The 9,139-nt window shown below is 41.8% G+C and overlaps 1 protein-coding gene across 1 annotated transcript in view; it reads left to right on the top strand.

The window, feature by feature from the left end:
• The first annotated feature begins 4,075 nt into the window (after nucleotides 1-4,075).
• Nucleotides 4,076-9,139, top strand: part of SPSB4 (splA/ryanodine receptor domain and SOCS box containing 4) — a 66,934-nt gene continuing 61,870 nt past the window's right edge. The window contains exons 1-2 of the mRNA XM_026040081.1: nucleotides 4,076-4,119; nucleotides 8,295-8,345. The gene's annotated coding sequence lies outside the window, so the exon portion shown is untranslated. The remainder of the gene's footprint in view (nucleotides 4,120-8,294; nucleotides 8,346-9,139) is intronic.

Below are 9,139 nucleotides of genomic sequence, written 5' to 3'. Positions count from 1 at the left end.
GACTGGTCTGCAGCTGGGGAGCGGCTTTAGCAGCTTGCTCCTGATGGGCACCCTGCCGCGAGGGCACATTCTGCACTGCCGCCCCTGGGGCTGCGGCTCACTGCACCGTCCCGCTGCAAACCGTGCCCAGGAGAGAGGCCTGCCTTCCTGGAGTGCTCCTGGAATGAAGGACTGAAGAGCTCCCTCCTACGTTGTCAGCTTTTGTTTCTCTATATTTTATTTTTCCATTAGTTCACAATCAAGTTTTGTTTTCCTGCTACATAGCTTGTGGAAAAGGTATCCAGGTAGGATCATTGGCTGCCCATTGGAAAATGCGGGCACCAAGCGCAGTTGTGTATGTGCTCTCTCTCTCACCTAATACTCTCAAGTACCAACCACCCTATGAGGAGCTGATAGTGAAGATGGTTTCCTTTCTGACTTTGCTTTCTCGTAATGAGTGAAACTGAGGAGCTGTTGACTCGGGAAACTAGAGGGGAGTTCAGTATTTCATGGGAAGGAAGGTGTCTGCTTGGGGTTGCTCTACTCTCGCTGCTGGCACTTTGATATCTGATTAACTCATGCCCACAAAAGCTATCCAAGTCCAATCTTGGATAGCTTGGATATCCAAGACCTTGGACAGATCTCCAAGTCCAGGATATCCAAGACAAGCTCTTCTGCTTAGTATTGAACACGATTATTTCATCAGATTCGAACATGAGCTGGGAATCAAGAAGATTCTCTAATATTCTTGTTTTGGGACTGAGCTTATTGCTAATGGCAATGAGTGAGAGCAGGACTCCTTGCATGCCCCATGCAGTGGTTGTGTTCTGCCAGCCTGGGCTTCCTCCAGCAGGGAGAATTAAGAGCAAAGGGAGCCTGGCTGCTTCGGTGCATTCACCTCCAAGCTACCTGTTCACCAGACTACAGATGCTTAGCAAGAAGCCTTAGAAGAAGTTTTACCTAGGATAGATTCTTGACCCTTACATTTAAACAGAAGAGAGTGAAGCCTTTCCAGCAGCAAATGTCTGTAGCTAATTTAACACTAAAATTCAGTTTCTTAACCCATGCTTGAAGTGGTTTTCTTTAATTCTTTCTTAGTGCAAGATGTCTAGCCCAAAAGCAGTTAAGCACATGGTCTCCAGCAGCATCCTGGTTGTCTATGTTTGATTTGGGTAATGCCGACGGTATTCTCTCCACTGCATGTAAACAAGAGAGGTGAAAAKTGCCAGCCTTAATAGACTCTTTCCTTTTCTGAATGAAGAATATAGTGTCTGCATATGTGTTTTGTAATAAATCTTTTAGATTCTGTAGATTTATWTTTTTTTTATAGGTCCAAAATATACTGGAGTAGGAGTTTGCAGGGAATACGTCTGACTACAGAAAGGGTAAGAAATGCCTTTTCTCTGTGCTGAAAATTGGGCTTGAAACATGGAAGCCTGCAGAAATACATCTACAATTTAGATATCAACAGTGGTGTGTTTGCTCTGAAAGATGTGCTCTTTTGTTTTGTGACTGTATGATATGACCTGGAGCTACCCCAAGAGGTGAATGTGGCCTTACCTGACTGCCAGGGGCTGTAGGCCGTTCAGCCGGAGCCGACCACGTTACCACTTCTGTGGCATCCACTTGTAACCAGCTCTGGTTAGAGCAGCCCTCGGGGTGAGTGAACATTTGGGAGCAAATTAGCACTTTTCCTACTCAGGTTTTTCGCAATGGTGTTTCAGAAGCTTCTAATAAAACAGACAGGAAGCTTACAAATAATGGTGCTAGCTACCAAAAGTAAATTGCAGAGTGATATTTGGTTGCTTTTCAGGAGATTCTGATGCTTTTTAGTATTTTGTGCATCTTCAAGACAGGTTTGGGTGTTTGGGCAAACTGCAGCCAGGTGTGTGACTGAGCGTGCTGATTCCTTCAGACAAGGAGCAAGGTAAGATTTGTTACATTTGCTCTAGCTGTGCCTGGAGTTTCAGTTTCCATTTTGAGGGCTGGATCTAAGCTGTGATAGAGATGCAAAAAAAAAAAAAAATGCTGAGTCTCAAGGTCTGGGACCTTTTAGACCAAATTGCATATAACAAAGGGGAGCTGTATATTAGCCCTGAATATTTTCCCACTCTTTTCCAAACGGAATAAATTAACATATTTTTATTTGATCTCATGTTTTAGTTTTAAAACTCCATTGTCTCTTCCCTGTGGCAATATGGGAGCAACAATTTCTATATTTTAGCATCTCCATCTTATTCAAAAATCACACGTTTCCTGAATATTGGCTCTCCCCTCTACTCTTCCTCCATATTTCCATATTCTTCTGTGACCTGCTCTCCTTGTCSCAGCAGCTGTTGCTACTATGCTACCTTTTCCCCCATCTGGAAGGCAGATGGGCTAATCCACAAAGAGCCAGTATTTGTTCATGGATCAGTTTTCAGAGGGTCTGAAGTGAACAACTGACAACCTTCCCAAAGATGCTGAACATGTCCATGTCTGGGCAGTGTTCCACAAAGCAAGCAAAGCCTTTCAAGATTATATATATTTAGGAATAGGAAGGAAGAAAGAAAGATCGAGATTTTATTTTTTTAATGAGAAGATTGGCTTGCCTACTATATTATGCAGGGTTGTTTGCATTTTTTACTTCCATTTCTTTTCTAACAGAAAGCCCTATAAAAGGGAAAAGGTATCAATTTTCACCTCTCCTAACAACCAGAACTGTAATAATGAAAGTATTTACAAATTTAACGAGGATTGTGTCATATTGGAAGACTAATTCTGCTTTGTACTAGCCTGTGATACTCCAGCGTTTTCAGTTTCCTGCTGACATGCAGCTTTTCATTTAAATATTTGTGCTTTGTTTCCTGGAGAGTTGCTATATCCTTGCTGTTTAAATTGGGTATAAAATTATTTTATCTGCTTTCTAGAAAGTTTGGAAAAGTACAAAATGGGCTAAAACTCCAATCAGTCTTTCAGAGTTTCCTTAGCAGTGGGATGGATGCCATGGTGCTCTTGATATCATGTAAACTGTGTATGCATTACCATAGGAAAAATCCCTGCCCAGGGGCAACTTGTTTCTTTACAAATCCTACTTCTAAATCAGTCATAACATACTAGATTGAAAAATAAGTGAGTAAATGGTTTACAGCTGTATTTTCCCAGCCAAGTAGAATGTCTTCTCTTTTCAGACCTTGAGTTTCTTTCATAAAAGAGAATCAGAGAGACAGCTTCCCCTTGACATTCGCCCTACAGCAATATGGCTCTTTCCTTCGCAGAGACCTTTACAGTCTCTTGTGAACATTGTGGGTTCTCCCAGAGGTGCAAGTAGCACTTTAGAAAAAGTATTTACAGTGTGTCTGCATATGCTGCAAGTTAGGGAAACTGGGCCTGCAGTTGTGACAGCTGCAGAAAGAAAATGATACGTTTTTCTCTTCACCACATGCCTTGTCACGAGAGCAGTAGCACATTTTAATCGAGGGTAGACTTGCTGCTTGTGCAACCGGCCCTGGCTATTGTGTATTCCCCGCTTTGTTCRCCATCTGTCCTGCTGGAGCTGGCATCTGACATCTGAGCATGGCCCCCCTCATGCTTAATGCTCTCATTAGATGCTTATGGTACCCTCAAAAAACACAACCCCAGAAACAATTGGGTGCCTTTGTTTGGTTCACACTTCCATATCGCCCTGGCGCTTCTGTGTGTGCGCCCTTACGAGCAGCCTTTTGTGTGCCCGGGCCCCAGATGGTTGCCTGCAGTCCCAGCCTTTGGTAGAGGAATCATATTCAAATTGTCTAATGGATAATAAACAGTACTGACTTTGCTTTGGATGTGAGTGGATGTTTTCAAGGTGTAGGAACAAAACATCTCCTGGGGAAAATTGCCAAAGATATGTATCATAAATCGTGGGGGAAAGATGAATAGATTAAAACTCCTTCCTGAGTTTGCTGACAAAACGGGCAGTGCAGCAGTTGAAGATTAAAACCCAGAAAAGATAGTAGCTTTAGTAGAATATCTTTTAAATCTCTATTGTCTAAATGATTACAGCTAAGCAGCTAACACAGACTTTTTTGTTTATTCCTGTATCACACAGGACATACCTGGAATACATTTCAGTTTAATTTTACTGAAACAAGAAGATTTCACAGGTGCAAGATTATTCAAGTAAGTTGCAAAGGCTTTGCAACGCCTTAGTCTTTCTAAGGTTCTCTCCCCTTCTCTCTGCTCTTCGTATTGGGGAAAGAAATATGTGACATATTCCCCAAGTTGTGTTTCAGATGTTGGTAATCAATTTCAGCAAAAAAAGAGTCCAAATGGACATTTATCAAGCTTAAACTATATCATACGTAAATATTTGAGGGCTGGGAAAATTTTTTTTTTTTAACATCATTAAAAATATATTAATGTAATTTCTTTTAGCCCTCTGAGACATTTTACTAAAAAAAAAAAAAAAAAATGAGTGTTTCTCTTTGTCAAAGTAGTAATTGCCAGAGAGTTTCTTGGCATGGAAGATAAGATCGTGAAACAGTAAAATTCTTGAGAATGCCTAATGTGCCAGGAATACTAGCAAGACATAATACAGGTGTCAGGAATAGGCTGGGTCACAGTAACAGGGCACCTTTTTTAGGAAGGGTATGAAAAAATTCCTTGATCTTTGATAAAGTGGTCATGGTTTCTACACATTTTAGTAAATTCAGAGAGTCTCTGGAAGAAACAAGACAGACCTTTTTTTTTTTCAAGGAGAAAGGTCTTTGTATCTAACTTCTTATTTGATATTTCTGTTTTGAAATCTTGTGAAATTATCCACTAGCTAGATTAGGAAAGCAATTCTGAAACAAAAACAAAACAAACAACAAAAAATAAAAAAGTCTGCATCTGTCAAAATTATTTGGTAATATATATGAGAGGTCCAGAAATATATTGTGTGCAGATCTGGGTGACGTACTTTCCATTAGCTTCCATTAGCTACTCGTGACGGGATTTGAAAGAATAACTGAATCAGAGAGGCTTGATATAAAAATGCGCTTCTCATGTGTAAGATACCTGCACATGCTTTGGTTTTGCACACAGTGGGCCTGTGACCCAAAATATAGATCCTGCAGTTCTCCACAAGTGTTATTTGTGGATGTTATATTCACATTAAAAGCAAAGATGAGAAAGAGAGATTGTAAGTAATGACTAATTCTAACCTTAAAGTGTTTCCTATTGGAGACACCATGTAGATGTAATTTTGTTTTAACTTCCTCAGTGGGCAAGGAGCAGTGTTATCCAAAGTGCCAACAGTGCCCAATTTGAGCTTCCTCACAGCAATCTACAAAGCTGGGGGGCTGGAATAGTCATGATTGGGTCTAAATCAAGCAAAGCGGATAGTGATGCACTGAGAAGGCTCAAATGAGCTAGTGAGAATCCCCTTGCTCCCCAAGCAGTGCGAGGGAATCATTCTGCAAAACCAGCACCCTGCCACACTGCTGGTGCTGCAGTAAAGGCACGGGCTCAGTTGGAGATGCTCCTGTGACAGCCATCATCCTTGGCCCTACCTCCATCTCTTCCTACTGAAAATACTGTTTTATTTCTCTTCTGAAATGAGCCTTTTTATAGTTGCATTTGATTAATGTACTCTGGGAAGTGCTATGTAGTAATACCACTTGAAAATTAAAGCTAATGCAAAATGTGATTACAGGCATTACTAGATTTCAAAGCCAAGACCAGAGTTTTGTGATGTGAGCTACCTGCCAGTCACTTTCTGATGGGTTTTTTGGTGTTGTAATGACTTCAAAGGGTTTCATGTAGTTTCAAAGCTTGTTCTAAGAAAACACCTCTTCGTAGTGGATTGCAGCAGTGGAGGTTCTTTTCTTAAAAGAAAGTGCCTCCTTGGAGACCATTTTGGGACAATGCTTTTGGTGTTGAAATTTAACACATAATTCGGCCATTCAGTCTTGCAGAACCCAAAATAAGTAGAATGGATCCTGGGTTGGTTTTAGTAGTATTTTTAAAACCCTTGCCATTGTTTATTAATAGATTTCATTACATTTTCTAAGTTTTACTTGTTTACAACTGGCATGGGAGAAGTAGTTAGTAGTGTGTTGAAGAAAAATTCCCCTCAAACCTTGGACTGTTCTGTCTCTGTGTTGATGGAAAGTCAAGGTGTCTGCATCCAACTAAATTTGGAATAGAATAGACTCCAGCTCCACAGAGAAGAGAGTTTGCTTTAGACAGCTACAACACAGTCCTTAAGACTGGTGAACACATGAACAAAATGCAAGGGGAGCTAAGCCACTTTCTTCTTATCTGTGTGTATTGAGCACATATAGTCTGAGAGTTGTTTTCTTCTCATCTGATGTGTTTAAGGGAGAGACTTGTCGATGTTACAGGTGATGAAGTGTGTAGTAAACTTTAGAAACACATTTGATTGTATGATTATCTCCACTTCTGCATAGACTGACCTCTGACATTTCAAAATAAGCTATTTCTAACATATTAAGTATTTCTACAAGTCATCTTTATTTCTCAAATGGAGCGCGTAAAAAATCTTTATCCTCTTTTGAGGACTGTTGATCTAGTGAAACATTTATGCAAGTGCTAATTTCCTAGTCTTGGAAGGTTTTCATTGTTATGATTGCAGCTGACTTTGAATTCAGAGATCTACTCTAAGAAGACAATCTGTATCTTCTGCTCAATAAACTAGGGGAGCTGAAGATTACAGTCTTAATGCACATATTTTCACTTGCTTACTTAGTGAGTGTTTCTCATTAAGGCTGAGAAATGTGTATTGCTCTTAGCTTACCTTTCTGAATATAATTTTTATTTCCTGTGGTAAATCAGAAAAGTGGGAGATTGAGGAAGCTGAATAATTGAGAAAGTCTATGTGATTTAAAGGCTGTGGTATTTGCTATGTTCTACCCTTTTTTGTGCAGCTCCAGGAACTGTATCAAATAGTTGTGTTTTTTGATGTATGCATCAGGGTTTATCTTGAAGGTTTATTATGTCATTATACAAACCTAAATCACTTCCTCACCTCCCAGTTACTGCATAACATCAACTAAAAAGAACCTGTTTTACCTATATTATGTTTTAAGTCTTTCAAAATTGTGTTAATATTTTAAAAATCTGTTTGTCCCCTATTCTTTTGATGAGACATGTGGAGAGGTGTATACATTCCCATCCATATACCAACAACATGTGCTAGCCCTCATTAATCAAAGTGACACCTTCTACACCCTCAAGTGTTCTGCTATTTGCACATGAAGCGTGTTCCTGAAACTGTGCTGCCTGATTGATCTCTGCATTGTTCAATTTTCAGACCTGGGTGTCCAAGGCTAGCTGCAAAGACACAGAAGTTGACGTCTTATGTGATTTCCTTAATCTTCTTTTGTAGAAGTAGTATTAGAAACCATCTAAGAACTCTTTCCAAGTTCTGTTCCTTTTGTATCAAATTTAGCACAGACATGACAGGCCACATCCCATCTTACACTGAAAAACTTACTCCTTAGTGCCAAAAAAAGTGTTTTAAGACCCTTGCATTGTGAAAAAGTATAAGAGAAGTAAGTCTGTTAAAAAACAAAGGAAAAAAAAAGCAAACAATTCTTGAAGGTGCCTTGTTTCTGTATTCAAACCTTGCCCATCCTAGGGCTTCTTCCAAAAATGAGTCTGGGAATGTGGATTACACAGTACTTGCATCCAAGAAAATATTAGGGCTTAAATTCAGTGATTTTTTCTATTAGTAAAGCACACAGATTGCTCATTTCAAGATTTTTGCCTGCGTCTATACAAACCAAAGATTGTTTGGGGAAACATGAAGCAGTAGAAAGACCTTTCTAGGCTTAAAGATGTTCAGTGTGTATAGAAAACTCCCACTTATCTATTTGTATTAAGTTTCCTGTCTTTCTCCCAGAAGCTGGGAGCACAGGGATGTATATTCAGGGCCTAGAGGGGGAACCTAAGGTTAATGCTGTTTTCCCAAACATTATAGTAGGAGTTGTGGCATGTGGGATGCTGGATGTACCAGACGGTGCCCACAGAAGGCACTGTTGTTGTTCTATAATCTTTCCACCCACACTGCTTGTGTGAAACACATGATCATTTTTCCTATCCTTGTACTAAGGACATCTTGACTGACGATTCCCAGAAAAGTGTTAGCTCTAAGAAACAGGAGAATCCCCACTCTCTAATCTTCACAGTTTAAACATGAGTATTTATCTTATCTGGTTAATCTCTCTGAACTTGCTAAAAGTCACTCTGAAGATTTCAGTAAAATAAATAAGAGAAGTAGGAACAAATATTGCAGTAAAAGAGCTTTAAAAATAGTTTTTTTTTTCCCTTCCTCTCTCCATGCCCTGAAGTATGAAGTAGAACCAGCAGAACGTGAGAGAAAAATACTAGTGGGCAAAGTGGTAAGTTTTCCAATGCCATACATTTTTATTATCTTATCCTGTGAGAGGCAGTTCCCTGTGTTAACTTTAAGGCGTGTGTTGGAGTCTGTGTGAGAGGTGAATGAATCTCTGTTGCCTCCATTGCAGCAGTAAATCCCAGGCGGCGCAGGAGTGTGTGGCCAGGCTGGGAGGTGGCAGTTCCTGAGCTGAACACCCTGCTCCCTCTAGCAAATAGCGGCATCCCTGAAGTAAATGCCCCCATCCCTGTGGTCAATGACTGGGTCCCTGAGCTGAACATCCTGATCCCTGTGGTAAATGCCTGGGTCGCTGAGCTGAGCGCCCTGGTCCCTGTAGTAAATACCCGGATCCCTGCAGTAAATGCCCAGGTCCGTGCACGGAACGCCCCAGTCCCTGAGGTAAATGCCCAGGGCCCTGAGCTGAACGCCCTGGTTCTTGASGTAAATGTTGGATCCCCGAGCTGCACGCCTTGGTCCCTGAGGTGAAGGCCCGTGTCCCCGAGCAGAACTCCCCATCATCCCTGAGGAAAACGGGGCCCGCGCGGGGAGGGAGAGGGCGCCCCGCTCTGCCGCCCTCCCTGCCCGGGGGCTTCAGGGCCCGCGCGAGGAAAGTTCCGCGTGCGGCTGCGCCGGGAGGCGCGCGGGGAGGGAGCAGCTCGGAGCGGCCTCGCACCGCCCCCTGCGCCCCGCGCCGCCTCGGGCGGCGCCCGGGGCTCCCGCGCGCGCGGGGAGGGGGCGTCGCCATCTGCTGTTAATTGCGCGGTCATTGGATTAGCGGCCGCGGCGATGAGATCAGCG

Source organism: Nothoprocta perdicaria, unplaced genomic scaffold, assembly GCF_003342845.1.
Source record: "Nothoprocta perdicaria isolate Ctin4 unplaced genomic scaffold, notPer1 scaffold_25, whole genome shotgun sequence".
Lineage (NCBI taxonomy): Eukaryota > Metazoa > Chordata > Aves > Tinamiformes > Tinamidae > Nothoprocta > Nothoprocta perdicaria.
The sequence above is the reverse complement of the archived record's forward strand: the minus strand, read 5'-3'. Positions and strand labels throughout refer to the sequence as shown.